The sequence below is a fragment of the Chelonoidis abingdonii genome, chromosome 2 (genome assembly GCF_003597395.2).
Source record: "Chelonoidis abingdonii isolate Lonesome George chromosome 2, CheloAbing_2.0, whole genome shotgun sequence".
In the NCBI taxonomy this organism is placed as follows: domain Eukaryota; kingdom Metazoa; phylum Chordata; order Testudines; family Testudinidae; genus Chelonoidis; species Chelonoidis abingdonii.
This window is the reverse complement of record NC_133770.1, coordinates 17,961,894-17,980,159: the sequence shown is the minus strand read 5'-3', so window position 1 is coordinate 17,980,159 and position 18,266 is coordinate 17,961,894. Positions and strand designations below refer to the sequence as shown.

At 43.6% G+C, this 18,266-nt stretch overlaps 1 protein-coding gene across 16 annotated transcripts in view; it reads left to right on the top strand.

Annotated features, from left to right (window-relative positions):
- Positions 1–18,266, top strand: part of KMT2C (lysine methyltransferase 2C) — a 356,746-nt gene that overhangs the window by 112,965 nt on the left and 225,515 nt on the right. The window lies entirely within an intron of this gene.

Genomic DNA, 18,266 nt, shown 5'->3' with positions numbered 1-18,266 from the left:
TTAACTACATGATCAATGTGTGGGCCTAAGCCTTATTTACTGCACACTATTCAAACCCTGTTCTGAAGACAGAATTAATAATTTCCTCATGGGCTTTTCTATGGTGCACATTGCTGTAGTCTGAGTTCTTCACAAATATTGAATAATAAATTTATATTCACTACATCTATGTGAAATGAGGGATTATTGTTATTAACTCCATTTTACAGAGAGCAGACTAGGCCCAAAGAGATTAAGGTCAAAAGTATCCACTAATATTAGGTGCCCAATTTGAGATGACTAGGACCTGATTTTCTGGAGTACTTAACATTATAAACAGGGCCAGCTCCAGGGTTTTTGCCGCCCCAAGGGTGGGGGGGGAAGCCGCAGTTGGGATTGGCAGCAGCTCCACTGTGCCGCTCTCTTCTTCGGTGGGAATTTGGCAGCAGGTCCTTCCCTCCGAGAGGGACCTGCTGCCGAAGAGCCCGATGTGCCACCCCTTCCCCTTGGCCGCCCCAAGCACCTGCTTGCTGGGCTGGTGCCTGGAGCCAGCCCTGATAATATAGCACATTTTATGTGTAAAGCACAGCTCCCATTGACTTAGATGTAGCTGTGAGTGCTCAGCACTTCTGCAAATTAGATCTCAGGTTCTGAAATTGGGCACCAAGAAAATGAGAAACACACAATTAGTGGTCACCTGCGAACATTTTGGCTTAAGTGACTTGATTAACCTCACACGGGAACTCTGTGGTAGAGGCAGTGATAGACTCCAGTTACATAGGGCAGCATTCAGCAGCCATAACCATTAGACCTTCCTTTCTCTCCCTGCAGCCCTGTCTCATTCACTGTACACCTTCCAACTTCTGTAATAAATGAAGCAGGTATCCTACAGGTCATAGCTGCCTTTAGCACGCAGCCATGATTCCTCCCCTGACCAGGTCCATATTGGGCACTGAATGAGGCCTGAGGCCTGTGGAAATATTAGCATATGATCATGTAACTGAAGACTGTACCATGATAGTATATCTACAAGGTGCTAAGTAATCGTTGCTCAGGCAGTTTTAATGCTGGCATTTCCTAACTTTTGAGTGCTTTGCTTTGCAACCTTACGAACCTTCTTTTAACCTTTTTTTGTGTGTAATTTCCTAGATTTTTTTTTTAAAAGAAAACTGAAAAGACACAAATTCCATCATATGGCAGCATATTGACACCCACATGGTTCATCAGGAGGGTTGGAACCTTTAGATCTACTGCATAGACCTCTGCCACTTGAGCTATCAGAGTGACTGACTGTAATAATAGGTTGTCATCCTCTGTGTGAACCATCAGAGGGAGTGAGATGCAGTTTGTCAGGGAGTTTCATAGATATTTGCTGGCAGAAGAAGGAATGGTGAAGCTCAGGAATCCATTCCAGGTTCTTGGGAGTGTGCTTTAGTGGAAATACTCATAGAATCAAAGGGTTAGAAGGGACCTCAAGGGTCATCTAGTCTAACCCCCTGCCAAAATACTGGAGTTGCTGTGTCTAAACCGTTCAGGACATATAGTTATCCAGCCTCCCTTTGAAAGCCTTCAGTGAAGAAGCTTCCACAACCTCCCTTGGTAGTCTATTCCATTGTCCTACTGTTCTCAGGAAGTTTTTCCTGAGATTCAAGCTAAATCTGCTATGCTTTAGTTTGAACCCATTGCCTCTTGTCCTGCCCTCGGTGGCAAGAGAGAACAACTTTTCTCCATCTTTTTTATGGCAGCCTTTCAGGTATGGGAAGACTGCTATCATGTCCCTCCTTAATCTTCTCTTTTCCAAACTAAACATATCCAGTTCCTTCAGCCTTTGCTAATATGTCTTGCATTCCATCTCTTTGATCATCCTGTTGTTCATCTCTGGATCCTTTCCAGTTTCTCTACATCCTTTCTATACCTTGGTGACCAAAATTGGACGCACTACTCCAGCTGAGGCCTAATCATTGCTGAGTAGAGTGGTACTATCACCTCCAGTAGCTTGGATGTTGTGTCTCTGTTAATGCAACCTAAAATTGCATTTGCTTTTTCTGCAGCAGCATCACATGGCTTACTCATGTTGAGGTTGTGATCCACCACAACTCCCAGATCCTTCTTAGCAATGCTGCTGCCAAGCCATTTTTTCTCCATTCTGTATTTGTGCATTTGGCTTTTCTTCTGTACGTGTTGCACATTATGTTTGTCTTTGTTTAATTTCATTTTGTTGTCTAAAGCTCAGTTCTCCAATTTTTCAAGATCCCTCTGAATTTCAGCTCTATCTTCCAAGGTATTGGCTACTCCCTGCTAGCTTTGTGGCACCTGCAAACTTGATCAGTATACTCTTCATACCTCCATCCAGGTCATTAATAAAGATGTTAAACAACACCGGACCCAGGACATATCCCTGTGGAACATGACTTGAGACCTCTCTCCAGTCTGACATCATTCTATTAATAGTTACTCTTTGTTTACTCATCTGCCTGTTCCTCATGCCCCCAAGCTTGGCCCATTCTACCGTGTCCTTGTCCCAGTCCTGTCTCTTCATCATTTGTGGTGCCTTGTCCCGATCAAATTTTCCTTCCTTACCCAGTCCCAGTCTCCACTCCTCAGGCTTCTCATCCCAGTCTGTCTCCTTGCCCAGCCAGTCCCAGTTCCCTCCACCCTGTTCCTCATCCGATCTGTCACTTCCCCCACCCCACACACTCATCGGCTCCTAGCACCAGACTCTGTCCTCCCTCCCTCCCCCCAACCTTTCCTTAGATGCTGCCCTACTCTCCTTGTCCATCCAGTCCCAGTGTTTTTCCACTTTTACCAGCTCCTTGTTGGATCTCAGTATTTCCCTTCCTTAGCCAACTGGTCTGCAGTCACCCCACTCATTTCTCTCACTGGCTACCATCACCCAAACACTCCCAGCCTTTCCTCCCTTCTGGTCCCAGCCCCTCACTTCCAGTCTCAGTCCCCTTGTGCAACAAGTACCAGCCTGTTCTCTCCTTCCCCCACACCTCCTCCAGTCTCCTGGTCTCCCTGCCCAGCCAGGCTAAGTATCGCACCCCCCACTTCCATCCCCCAGCTCCTGGTCTCACCAGTCCTAATTTACTTCTTCACCCTTCCTCGGTCTGACTTTTGTGCCCTCTGCATTTGAATCAATGGCTTCCTCCTCCACATTGCCTGTTTTGCCACCAGATGGGTCACTGAAGGCACAGAAGGAGACAGGCTCCCTGCTGTCAGTTCCTATGTCTGTCACCACTCAGTCCACTGCAGCCATGAGCTGCAATTGCAGAGAAAGTCCTTCTGAGTCCTGATGGCCTTGGGCGGGAGGTAGCATGCTTAGTCACTCTGTGGGGATGGCGCATACTTAGTCACTATATAGGATGGCTCATGCACAGTATGGTCAGCACTAGGAGTTGTGAGAAGCTCAAACTTGCTTAGTGGGGTCAGACTGTTCAGAGATTTTAGCTGGTAAGCTCTAGCAAGTCTCTTCGGAGCATGTGCAAAGAGCAGTTTTCAAAGGCCTATTTGTAATCTGGCAAAGTTTAGGCAGATTTTCACAGGGACGGCAAAAACACCCCCCCCCCATTTAATTTCAAATCCATTTTCCAAATCATGGGGGGGCACTAGTGCATGTCAAAGAAAAGGTCACCAGTGTATTTTAACCAGTGCCAAACAACATATTTTCTCTAGCTTAATTCTTGGAAATGACTGAATTCTCACACCCCAACCCACACCTCTTCTCCGCGCCCCCCCCCCCCCCCCTTAAAAAAAAATAAAAAAAAAACCAGACCGAGGCAGATACTAGGCATGGAAAATTTCAACTGAAATGGTTAAAATTTGACAAGTTTTATAAGCAACAGAAAATAGGGTCTTTATAATGGGAAGTGTCAGGGGACCTTAATAATAGACAAGATTACCAACCTCATTTGTAATATGTGGACAGTGCACTTCTTTTTTTCCCTGTGTTTTCATCTGCTTAGAGATGGAGTTTTGTTTACATACATGAACTGTGTGTGTTGAGCTGTGAAACATCTTTAGAAATAGTCCACAGACCTTATTTTGCCACTCATCGCTTAAATCAGCCTGGATTTCTCACTGTTGTTCCGCTCTTGCTTAAGGGTTAAAAAAATCTATTCTGGCAGAGCTTGAAGAATAACTGTAGATGGCTTCCAGATAATATCTTCTACTTACGAGCTATTAGGTAGTTTCTTGAAATTTGCTTTATTTAAAACCAATGTTCTGATGGCACCTGCTGTATTTAAGGCACCTCATTGGTTTCATTATATACATCTTCTATTTTTTTTAACATTTGTAGCTGAGCTTTGAAAATTTACCTTGAGCTGAAACCTGCCACATAATGACTCTGAACAGGAGCATATTTTTTAATTAATTTTTTTCTTACAAATGTCAGTAAATTGTTTTTGTTTTTTGTTTGAAGAGAAGGGTACTGTTAAGTTGTTTGTGTGCATGCTGAACTCCAGCTGTGCTGATTTTGAAAAAATTGGAAAGCTGTGTGTAATGTGGTTTAATTACTTTGTATATTTTGAAGGTGGTAAAAATACAGCATAGTTTTAAACTTTTTGAAATATGGCTGTTGCCTATACTTACCACTTACAAAAAGATATTGGAAGGAATTTTACTAGCCACATGTAATGTGCATGCGAGAATACTGTATATACTTACAAGGCAGTCTGCAATGGCAACATCTAGCAAACTACAACAAGAAATTCCTGGCTGATTGATTTTTCTCTTGTGATTCATTTTATGTCAGAGAGGAGAGATTTTTTTTGCATTTTTAACAGCCACATTTAGAAATGAGTCAAACACAACTTCTACATTTCAAAAATATTTTTTTTTTTTTCTGTTTTTAATGTTTTCTAGGCCACCCGTTATTGTGCTTGGCACTCCTTATGCTTCGATCCAATACATTGAGAGAACTGAATTCTTGGCTTGTGAATTCTGCTTCCATGTCAAGATCTTACAAAACTTACAAAGACATTTCTCCGCAGGCAGCTTTACACTGAGCTACTGCACTGGAGGAGCATGAGGAAAAGTTACCAAACATGTACAGGAACCCCAGAGTCTGTAGTGATGAATGCTCAATCTGCAAATGTTCACACTTCACTCCTGTAATTTTCATATGAGGCTTAGCCACTGTATTTTTCAGTGCATATCTTGTATACATTAAAACTCACAATGAAGCATATTCATGACATTGTTTATTTTGGAAATATTTATAAAATAAAGTGCTGCTTGAATACCTTGGTTTGGCCTCACATAAGTAGCACTCTCTAAGGGTGCATCCACACTAATAAAACTGGGTTGTTCTTAATTCGTAACCAAAACAACAGAAAATCCTAGTGAACATAGGGCAGTTTGTAGTTTTAATATAAATTACCAGGCCTAAAGGGATGTCTGCTATCTACCTGTCAGCTAACACAAGGTCCAAACAAACGTTTTTCCAAGTGGAGTCAAGGCTTTACTCTAAAGTCTATGCTTATGTGTGTGAGGAAAAATATGAGACAACACATTGAAGTGCCGTGCTTTTGTTAGTAGTTAAAATGGGTGGAAGGATTATTCAGATTAACATTACCATCCAGCATGTATGAACATGGCGGGAACAAAACTTTCGAGGATAGCTCACATCTGCTTGAATAACTAAGGCCATGTCTACACTACAAAATTATGTGATCTTATTTACATTGGCCTACAGCCACCACAGTTATTACATCACTTGTGCGTGTGCACACTTAGCTCTTTGTGTCGGTGGTGCACCTCCTCACTAGGAGTATTTGTATTGATATAGATTGCAGTTCACCATGGGTAGCTATCCCACTGTGCAACTCACACCATCTAGCATGGGGTATATTGGGAAGTTTTGCAGTGCCTGATGCATCCAAAAAGAGATGCACAGTGATGACAGGGAGCATGGGGGTCAACATCCCATAAGGCAGTGTTGTCTATCCCATAATATTTCACATTCTCTTTACAAAATCCGCACAAACTCTCACGTTTTTTCTCACTGTCCACCATCTCTGACAGAAGCACAGAGCCTGCACAGCTCTGCACTATTATCATGAGTCATTGCAAGCACGGGGCAGATGATCCTGCAGTATTTGCAGAGCCACAAGAGGAGCTGTGAGGAACATGATGATTCCTTGGAGGCTAGATTGCTGTGGGACATAGAAACAGTTCAAGGTTGTTGGCGGCGTTCAGTGAGCAGCTGGAGGTGGTGGAGCACCAGTTCTGGGCCTGGGAAAGAAGCTCTGGCTGGTGGGATCACCTTGTCATGCAGGTTTGGGGTGATGAGCATTGGTACAGAACTTCAAGATGTGTAAGACCACATTTTTGGATCTCTATGCTGAGCTTGCCCCTGCCCTCCAGCACTGGGACAACAAAATGAGAGCTGCACTGACAGTTGAGAAGCGAGTGGCAATCGCATTGTGGAAACTTGCAACACCAGATTGCTGCCAGTCGGTTGGGAATCAATATGGAGTCAGAAAATCCACTGCAGGGGCCATTAATCGCCTCCTGCTACGTAGGACTGTGACTCTGACAATGTGCAGGACATAGTGGATGCTTTTGCAGCAATGAGGTTCCAGAACTGTGGTGGGTTAATAGACGGCATGAGTATCCCTATTTTGGTCCCAGACCACCTTGCTGCAGAGAACATCAACAGAAAGAGTTGCTTTTCTATGGTATGCAAGTTCTGGTGGATCACTGGGGATGCCTTACCAACATCGGTGTGGGCTGGTTAGGGAAAGGGCATGACGTGCACATCTTTAAGAACACAGGACTGTTGAGAAAGCTGAAAGCAGGGATTTCTTTCCCCAGGGATGAATTACCACTGGGAATGTGGAAATGTCAGTAGTGATCCTGGGAGACGCCTTGCTTTCATGGCTCATGAAGCTGTATGCCAGCCACCTTGACTGCACTTCAACTACAGGCTCAGCAGGTTCAAAATGACAGTTGAACATGCCTTTGGTCATTTTAAAGGGTTGCTGACATTTTTTACTTATAAGGTTTGATGTCAATGAGAAAAATATCCCAATGGTTATGGCAGCCTGCTGTGTCCTGCATAATATCTGTGAAGTAAAGGGAGAAAAGTTTCCACCAGGGTGGAGGTGGAGCAGTTGTCTGCTGAATTTGAACAGATGGATACCAGGGCTGTAAGAAAAGCTCAACGCAGGGTTGTACAGATCAGGGAGACTTTGGAAGACTCTTTTAATACTGAGCCAGAGCAGTATGTGTTGCTGTAATGTGCTGTACATGGCCTTGCTCTTTTGTGGCCCTTAGGAATCTTGTTGTGATTGCTCTATATGCAGGAATATAACAATGTCAATGCACCTATTAATATTGTCTGTGGAGGATGTTATAGGATCTGTGACACAGTGAAGTAACAAAAAATTGATGGGTGTCAGACCTGCTCAGCACCACACAGCATATGTTGTGAACTAATAAAGATTAATTTTGTTCCAAAAAATAGAATTTTATTCTGTAACATGAACAAGGCAATTAAAAAAAAATAATTAGAACTTAGGCCTTGTCTACACTAGCAAGTTACTGCACAGTAAATCAGCTTTCTGTGGTGTAACTCCTGAGGTGTACACACTGCCAAGCCACTTAGTGCGCAGAAATTCCTCAGTTCCAGCGTTGCAAAAAAACCCCACCTCAACAACAGTCATAAGCCTTAAAGTGCAGAGGCTTCAGGACTGTAAACACATTAAACTGCAGAAAGCAATCAGTTGGCCCCCAGAAGTGTCCCATAAAGTGGCTGCTCTCCTCATTGATTTGAACTCAGCTGCCCTGGAGTCATGCGCCTCTCCCCTTTCAAAGCTCCGTTGCTGGTGGCCCTAGCATGCTGTGCTGATCTGCTCTGGGACACAAAGCAAACCAGTAATATGGAAGGCTCGTGCTGTTGAACACAGAGGCGCGCACTTGTGTGTATGTGAGAGAGAGGGAGATTGCTGTGCAGAGAGCCCAGGGAAGGAGGTGAGGGCTGAAGTCGGGGTTTCGCCTTCCCCCTCCCTCAGGACTGGTTGCCTCCTGCCACTGTATGAACTTACAAGACAGCATGCTGACACACTCTCTGTCCCCCAAAACACACACTCTCCTTCCCCCTCCATACACACCCATGCACATTTCCTGTCACACACTCCCCTTCTCCCCCTGCCACACTTCAGTTAAAAAGCAGCTGGCAGTGTAGTAGGATGTCCATGGAACAATGGGATTGGGAAACCTGCATCATGTGATACTGTGCCTGCCCCATGAGGCATTGCAAACTCTCTTCCCAAAGCACCCCAAAGCCAGTTGCGCAGTGAGTAGCTACCACAACACACTGCTCTCTTTGCTGTTGCAAGAGCTGCTAATGTGGATCTGCTCTACTGTCACAAGGAGCACAGTGTGGACATGCAACAGCAGTTTAGGTCCAGCACTTTAATAAAAGTTGCACAAAACTTGCCAGTTTAGACATACCGTTAGACTTGCTCTACACTGCATGCTTACTTCAGTATATCTATATGGCTCAGGAGTGACATAGTAATATTGACCGTAATCCCCTGTATAGAGAGCTCTATGTTGGCAGGAGAGCAACTCACGCCAACAAAGTTATCACCTCTTGTAGAGGTGAAATTATTAAGATGATGGGAGAGCTCTCTCCATCGGCTTAGTGTGTTCACAGGACGTGCTACAGTGGCATTAAGTTGGAGTAGCGGATCACGTATGTCGGTGGGAGACAAACTTAAATGAAGACACATCCACAGCTAAGTTGATGTAAGCTGTCTTGCGTCGACCTAGCTGTGTAATGTAGACCAGGCCTAATACTGATAATGCTGTGAAATTCTATTTTTCCAAAACATTCCATTTCATAGTATTAAATCAAACTTAGACTTCTATCAGGAAAAACAAATGCAGAAAATATATAGACCAGGGCCTGATAAAATACACCCTGGAATATTCAAGGAGCTGACTGAGGAGATAACTGAGCCATTAGTGATTATCTTCAAAAAGTTATGGAAGATGGGTGAGATTCCAGAGGACAGGAAAAGGGCAAATATAATACTGATCTATAAAAAGGGGAATAAGGACAACCTGGGGAATTACAGACCAGTCAGTTTAACTTCAGTAGCTGGAAAGATAATGGAGCAAAAATTATTAAGCAATCAGTTTGCAGACACCTAAATGATAAAATGGTAAGTAACAGCCAGCATAGATTTATCAAGAACAAATCATGTCAAACCTACCTGACAGCTTTCTTTGACAAGGTAACAAGCCTTGTGGATTTGGGGGATGAGTAGATGTGATACATCTTGACTTAGTAAGACTCTTGATACTCTCACACATGACTTTCTCATAAACAAATAGGAGATGAAGCCTAGATGGAGCTACTATAAGGTGAGTGCATAACTGGTTGGAAAACCGTTCCCACAGAGTAATTACCAGTAGTTCATAGTCAAGCTGGAAGGGCATATCAAGGGGGGTCTCACAGGGATTGGTTCTGGGTCCAGTTCTGTTCAATATTTTCATCAGTGATTTAGATTATAGCACAGAGAGTACACTGATAAAGTTTGCGGATGATACCAAGCTCGGAGGGGTTGCAAGTGCTTTGGAGGATATGATTAAAATTCAAAATGATCTGGACAATCTGGAGAAATGATCTGAAGTAAATAGAATGAAATTCAGTAAGGAAAAGTGCAGAGTACTCCACTTAGGAAGGAACGATCAGTTGCACACATAGAAAATGGGAAATGACTGCCTAGGAAGGAGTACTGCAAAAAGGAATCTGGGGGTCATAGTGGTTCACAAGCTAAATGAGTCAACACTGTATCAGTGTGGCAAAAAAAGCAACCATCATTCTGGGATGCATTAGCAGGAGTAAGCAATACACAAGAAGTAATTCTTCTGCTCTACTTTGTGCTGATTAGGCCTCAACTGGAGTATTGTATCCAGTCCTGGGTGCCACATTTCAGGAAACATGGACAATTGGAGAAAGTCCAAAGAAGAGCAACAAAAATGATGAAAGGTCTAGAAAATATGACCTATGAGGGAAAATTAAAATAATTGGATTTGTTTAGTCTGGAGAAGAGAAGACTGAGAGGGGACATGGCAGTTTTCAAGTACATAAAAGGTTGTTACTGGGAGGAGGGAAAAACATTGTTCTCCTTAACCTCTGACCACAGGACAAGAAGCAATGGTTTTAAATTACAGCAAGGGCGGTTTAGGTTGGACATTAGAAAAAACTCCCTGTCAAGGTAGTTAAGCACTGGAATAAATTGCCTAGGGTAGTTGTGGAATCATTGGAGATTTTTAAGAGCAAGTTGGACAAACACCTCTCTGGGATGGTTTAGATACTATTTCGCCCTGCCTTGAGTGCAGGGGACTGGACTAGAAGACCTCTCTAGGAGGTCCCTTCAGAGGCAGATTTACCATGAAGCAGTGTTATGGCCCCAAAATGCAGGACAAATCTCATCTGACAGCCTGCCCCTGAGTCCTGACCAGTGGTGCAGCAGGGCTTAGGCTGCCTGCATTTCGTGGTCGGTGGCCCCATTCCGCTCCCGGAAGTGTCCAGTGGCTGGCACGTCTCTGCATGCCTTTGGCAGGGGGGATGGCGGCTCCGTGCGCTGCTCCTGCCCCAGACATTTCATGGAGACCCCTCCCCCGCCAAGAGGCACGCAGAGACGTGCTATCAGCTGGGCTAAGGCGGCTCCTTGCCCGCATTGCCTCCCTCCCTCTGCATCACTACCAGAAGCGGTCATCATGTCCCTGCGACCACTGGGGAGAGGGGGTGGGCGCGGGGGGGAGGGAGTGTCTCTGTGCATTGACCCCATCCTGAGCGTTGACTCTGCAGCTCCCATTGGCCAGGAACGGCGGTCAATGGGAGCTGCAGGGACAGCGCCGGCAGGCGTGGTGCGCAGATACCCCCCCCTCCCCGCCCCACCTCGGAGCCACTGCCAGAGGGCTGTGTCGGTCACTTTGGGAGCCACGCTGCCCAACGTAAGTGCTGCCTCCCTGACCTCTCCTGCCCCAGCCCAGAGCCCACACCCTTCACCCCACCGCTAGGGTGACCAGGCAGCAAGTGTGAAAAATTGGGATGGGGTGGGGGATACTAGGAGCCTATATAAGAAAAAGCTCCAAATATCGGGACTGTCCCTATAAAATCGGGACATCCAGTCATCCTACCCCTCCCACACCCCTCCCGTCTCAGCCCACACCCAAACTCCCTCCCAGAGCCTGACCCCCCTCATCTTCTCCTGCACCCCAACCCCGTGCCCCAATCAAGGTACCTCACTTTATTTTCATTTACTTCCTATTACTTATAATATAGGAGGAGCATGAAAGAAAAAAGGAATGAAAAACCGGGGGTGGAGATAAGAGAGGCTTCTTCTTGGCTGGGTCCCGATCGGGGGTTTCCAGAAATGAAGTTGCGCACAGGACCCCACTAACTCTAAATCTGCTACTGGATCCCTTCCAGTCCTATGGTTCTATTTCAAATTTCTACAATAATTCACCCAATCTACACAAACCAAAGGTTCACACTTATCTAGTTCATCGTTCAAAGTGCCATGGTGTCTATGTGAAAAGGGGATCTGAAGGCAAGTCTAGACACCAAAAAAGTTTGTCACATGAGCCTTTTTAAAACAGACATTGTAAACATCAAGTAATATCTACCCCCCCAACAAACTGCTATAGAAAAATAAAGCACTGCACAAACTGCAGTGAGCATATTAAAATGATGATATAACCCAAAAGACAGTTTGCAGACCTTTTTTGCCCCTGTTAAAATGGAAATCCAGGTGCAGCCTTAACCGTCACGGTGCTGCATCTCACTGTAATATTGCTGCGATACATTAGGGTCAGGTTAGAAATAATGGCACAAGCTTGGGTCATTTGGTCAATGGGTTCCTCAGGTACAATCTAACTCCTCCTCTTCCCAGAAATAACTGCTTTTAATAAGCAAATTGTTCTAAAACCCCCATTGATAGCAAAATTGTCTTGAAAATTTCTTGCACAATAGGGGCTGAAGGAGACTTTGGGAAAGAAGGACATCCATTGAGTTGAATGGATCAGTTTATATTTCTCAGAGGTATTGCATCAGGCTTTTCATCTCCATGAGATGTTCTGATTTATCTGAGCACATCCCATTGAGATGAATGGGACACTTCACATCTCTGCAATCCTCCTGTGTTTCAGAGGGTTGTGTAGAACACTCCCTGCTAACACTGGACCCCAAAGTGGAGTACAGAGTCTGGGACTGCCCTCCATATTCCCTTGCTGCCTCCAGCTAGGAGATGTGTTCCTAACAGCCCACTGGTTAGCACCTCCCTTCTTCCGTGTTGCTCCTCTACTACTGGGCGGGGGAGCATGAAGGGGCCAGGAGGAGGGCAGCTGATAGCAGAATGCCAATGAAGACTTTCCAGGAAGACTCCAGGAGCCTCCCATTGGCGCACTCCCACCCTTCTCAAAAAGCCAAAAGAAACTAACTGCCTAAAAACTTAATTAACACTGAGGTAAGGTTGACTTCAGTGCCTCGTGGTATTGCAGAATGTTGATTGCACCTGGACTTAAAGTTAGTGATCTGTTTGGCTGAAGGTGTCTCTCTCTTCATATCTGAATGCGAGATGTGGTAATGTTCTGCAAGTAATCCCTGCACCAGTCAGTATGGCTGTTCCTAACACAGTGAAGGGCAGTTGGAGTGCATGCAGACTAAGGAATGAATATAGTTACGTGGGGCACAGCATACTACATGAAAAAGCTAGTTTACATTGTCATTCCTTGTTATAGCCACAGGGCAGCCCTGGCTGAAATGGTATCTTACCAGTGGCTCTTCAGGGTGGGGCTGGTATGCACTTTAATATTGTATGTCTGGCTTTTCAGAGGTTTAAGTAGAGGTGCACTTGACTTTGGCAAATGGGAAAAGGTACTGATGGGCAACCTTAACTGTGTGTTAACAAAGTTTTTGGGTAGTGAATTGTACCTTAATTTTCTAGTTGACTGTGAGCAAGCAAGAAGAACTTGTTCTTCTCTTGTGACTGAATAATGTGCAACCACTTATACAATACTGCATGTGCTGAAATGAAGTCGTCTGAACAGTAAAGTCTGTGTTTTACGAGGGCTTCTAATGAATGTATGTCACTACTTGAGTGGAGGAAACCATGATTGTTTTTCTCCTTTACTCCATGACTTGAACCTTTTCCATTGGTTCATTCTAGGGCTTTTTTGGTGGTATTTTATTTCTGGTTGGAACATAGATGAGTGGGAGGACTCAATAAATGTGACTGGCATCTTAGTTTGTTGTCAGGGATTTGAGTAGGTTCTGCTGTTGGGATGGATATTGGTTCAGATTGCTTTGGGGGACAGGGACTTAAAAGGTCAAGCTGCTCTACTGAGCATGTTTTTGAGCTCACTGGGTTTTGTGGTAAAGGGTACCGGTTTACCAGTTGGAAGTTTGGGTCTCCATTTAAGGTTTCTCAACAGGCTCTTGACTAGGAGCAGACATAATCCTTACTAGGTATATCTATGGTGCATTTTAAAAGCCATGACAGTGAATCACAGAGTCTAGGTGTACAGGCTCAGGCTTGTGCTGTGGCACTAAAAACAGCAGTGTAGATGTTCCAACCCAGGCTGGAGCTCAGGCTCTGAAGCCTGGGGAGCCTGGGTGGGTTTCAGAGCCTGAGCTCCAGCCCAAGCCCAAATCTCTACATAGCTGTTCTTAGCACCGTAGCGTGAGCCCTAGGCCATAGACCTGTGCTCACAGACTCGCTGCTGTGGGTTTTAAAATGCAGTGTAGACATACCCACCTCCTTTGATCAAAATATCCTTCCCAACTAACTACCATTATGCAGTGTATTGTATTCTAGTTGTCCACTCTGATACCATTGTTTGCACTGTGTGTGAGAGAGAGAGAACTGTATGAAACACTCTTGATAGCTTCTGTCTTGTCAGAGTCTACACTACAAGCTCTACAACGGCACAGCTAGAGACACTTCCTACAGCAGCAGAAGGGGTTTTTCTTTCACCCCTTTGAGAGCAGTAGCTGCGTTGATGGAAGAATTCCTCTAGTGGTGTCTGCAGCAAGGCTTCTTAAGTCGTCTTAACTATGACTGTTAAGGGTGTGAATTTTTCACAGCCCAGAGTGACAAAGCTAGGTCAATTTAAAGCCATGTCTGCACTATGAATTTACATCGGTATATTTACATTGCTCACAGATGTGAAAAATCAACACCTCTGAGCGATGTAATTATAACAACTTAGTGCTGTGTTCACAGGGGTTTTATGTCAACAGAAGGGTTTCTCCTATCGACATAGCTACCGCCTCTTGGAGAGGTGGATACCTATGCCAGTAGGAAAAGCCCTCCTGTTGGCTTAGGTAGCATTTTCAACGAAGACTTTTCATCATGCTGTAATGTTTAAGTTTTAGGTGCAGACTAGGTCTAAAGCAGTATTATTATTCCATCCTGAATGGCAGTGTGCCATGCTCTGGATTTTAAGCAGTATATAAGAGAACAGTATTTGGCCCATATGTCAGAAGAATTAAATAATGAATTTCTATCCATTTTAACAATATCTGGAACAGCATAAGGATATAGGCATAATAGTGGTCTGCTTGCTTTTCCATTTCAATAAATTATGAAGAGATCAGTAGGTGGCATGTTAACTTGCTCATTATCCCCATTTTAAAATATTACCCTGTTCTGTAAACATCCAAAATCTGATCACAGGACTTGATTTTATGAGTCGCTGAGTTTTCTCAACTCCTGCTGTCTTCAGTCTGAATTGAGGTCTCTTCTCCGCTCCCCTAGAAATAAACTGAATATTGATATATGGGAAAGGAATTGTATTTTTAAATTGTCTGTCTGTCTCGTGTTAGGAAAAGAAATTAGCCTTTGTCTATACAGACAGGGTTTAAAATATTTACGAAACACTTAGTAGCTAAAAGGCTAAGGAAGTATCTACAAAGGGAAGTACATTCCAGAATAGCTATTCCTGATTAACTCAATGTGTGGATGCTCTTATTCTGGATTAGTTTAATCACTGTAGATTAAGCTAATTTAGAATGAGGCTCTCTTATCAGGAATAGCAATTCTGGAATAATAACTCCCAATGTAGACAAGCCCTACGTCTGTTATTCCCAGGTTAGCACAGAAGATGAGAAGGCAGACTTCCATGATCAATGTGTGTGCGTGTGACACACACTCACACCTCCCTTCCAAACCGCTGAGAAGTGGAGGCTTTGGAGATTTCTGCTAGGATTCTATTCATGGGTTTTGGTGTGGTTGAGGGTCTCTTTCATATAAATGTCTGACTATTAAATACTTGATAGAGCTGAAGCCCAATTGCCCCATATTTCTTTTAGAAATGAACAGCTTTCTTTTTCTCCTTCTACCTCAATACTAGAGTCCTCTGGCTTCTGAGAGGACATAGGATCTCTACTGTTAGATTCCTTCCCAGATTCTTGGCTCCTGAATGAGGGAATGTGTCTCTGCTACTGGGCCCTTAAACCAAGGTTGCTTCTTTTTTCCTTCCTCTCTGAATACACCAGTGCTTATGTCAGCTGCTGTGGTTCATAGCTTTTCCCAGGCAGTAGCATGAAACTGACATGATTCTTTACATTTTCACAGGTGCCCACACCATTCTGAATAGCAGCCATGAAACTGACTGATTTTGTTAATTTCAACCTATTGCTGCTTGGGAAAGCTGCAACCTGCAGCAGAGACCCTGCAGCTGTCTCCAAACCTAGAAAGTCCAGTAGTGTACCAGTACTGGGCTATATAATAGCATCATATTTTAAATATCTTCTGTTTCATTCTTTATGCATTGTAATGTTTTGTTTGCAATTTTGACTGTTTTACATTGAGCAGGTTTTTTTTTAACTGTTCATAATGATCACAACAACTTATGTAAGTTGTTCCAGTTAATTTATAAACCAGCCACATGTGTGTGAGTAGTTCAAATTATTCCTTGCAATGTGGAAAACTTTGCATTTGTAAACACTGAGTTTCATCAGCCAGTGTGCTGCCCTTTCACCTACCGTTAAATTCCTTTGAAGTCTCTCACAGTCCTCTTTAGGTTTGACTACCCTAAATAATTTTGCCACCTGATCTGCAAGCTGTGTGAATGAGGGCAACTCACACGTTTTCACCTAATACTCTGATTGAGCCATATTCTCTGAAATATGAATAGCTACTAATTTGTTGCTCTGCCATATAACATTTGAAATTACATTTAAATTTACAGCCTGGAAGAGAGATCACTCTCATCTTTACGCCCTCTTCAGGGAACTTAGATTTTTCTTTCTTCAAAATTTTTTTGTCTTCTGGCAGATTCTTGTAAATATTTCTGAAATTAATCCATTGCCTAGTACTCAGTTATGAGCAAAATCTCTCCTGTGGGTTGTACATTGGAAGTATAGGCCAACACCCATCCTGTGTCAAGCAGGATCATTGGGGGCAGGAGAGGGGTCAACATGCACTATAGGTTCTCTCCCAATGCAACAGGATGAGGTCTTCTCTAGCATTCTCTTGAATGCTTTGAGGGGGACCCAACTAAGGCTCCTGTTGAAGCAACCTGGCCCCAAAAGGTTGTGGTCTGCCAGTTTGGTATGGCCAGCTCCACATACATCATACAATTAGTGGCATGTTGCTGCTCCTTGGGCCACCGTTAAGAAGTGCTCCAGAAAACCATGTCTTCCTGTTCAGCCTTTCCATATGAGACAGACAGCTGTGTGCTTGCAGGATGTCTCAGGGACCTTCTCTGCACCCAGTCCTCTTCCCCATCTTCCCTTCCCCAGTGGTGTTGTATTGTAAGGGCAAGATTTTGTCCAGTCTCAAAGTACATTAACAGAAGGTTAAATGGCTGTATTGGATTGTCGTAGTCCTCTGCTGGGACTGCAACATTTCCCTTTTTAGTTCTTTCTTCATTCTGCTGTTGCTGCTGCTTGTACCTGATTTTGGGTATGTCTACACTAGAAATGTTGCAGCATCACAGCTGCTTACCAAAGCAATGGAAGGGGTTTGTCCATTGGTGTAGTAAGTCCACCTATCTGAGAGGCGGTAGCGAGGTCGACAGAATTCTTACATCAACCCAGCAGTGTCTATAACCGGACCTTAAGTTGATTTAATCACATTACACAGGGTGTGAAATTTTTTGCAACCCTGAGCAATGTAGTTAGGACAGCTTAACTTTGTAGTGTAGACCAGCCCCTTGACTAGCAGTGCAGATGATCCGTTATTTTTTCCAAGTCCTAGTGAACACTGTACTGTAATTGGACTTCCAGGGGACTTTTTTTATTTTCAACTTACTGCTCCCAAAGTCCAAATATGCCACTTCAGAGATGTGCTTAAATTCTATTTAAATGGAGCTGTTTTCAAACCAGGCTTCCACCCAAGTGCCAGATTCCCTTAGGCACATTTTGGGGATCACAGGGACATAAATATACATAAAACAAAGTTGCTCACTTAGGTGTAAAAACATGTTAAATGATTTTTCTCTTTAAACAGTTTTTATGCAAATTTTAAAAGTTCACATTTTAGGTTTGTGAATATGGTTGTTTAAGAAATATTGTGCAGAAACCTCCATATGATGTGACACAAGGAATGCTGCCAGAACTGTCATTGTGTTTTGAGCATTAATACAAGACTGCAAATGGTACAGGGATAACTTACTTAACAGGTCATAGTACTAAATACGTGCAAGTTTCCTCAAGTATAAGTTTAGGCTGCTGTATTTTTACAGTGTTTGTGTTAAATGGATGTACACCTCTACCTCGATATAATACTTTCCTTGGGAGCCAAAAAATCTTAGTGTGTTATAGGTGAAACCGTATTATATCGAACACGCAACCCCGCCCCCCCCACCCCCCCCGGAGTGCTGCTTTACTGCATTATATCGGAATTTGTGTTATATCGGTTGGCATTATAATGGGCTAGAGGTGTATGTTTTTGTATATGATATGTAGGTATAACCTGTCTTTTATGTAGTCATTGCTGTGAGTGTTCCATTATTCTGATCTTCCCATTAATTCTTTTAAATGTGTGTGTGATGTTTTGTATACAATAGATAATGCATGCATTTGTATTGTAGATGCATGGTTATATGTTATACATACTGTGTGTTATAGGTGGTGTGTGTGTGTGTGTGTGTGTGTACACACACACAATGTATGTGTATGTCGTGTCAGTGATGTGAGTTTTCCACTATATTATCTCTTTGGTTCATATGGGATTTTAATAAGGTATTGCATGTCTTACCCTTTCTCCCCCACCACCCCTTTCTTTCAGTCACCACCATTTAGATTTGCTCATACC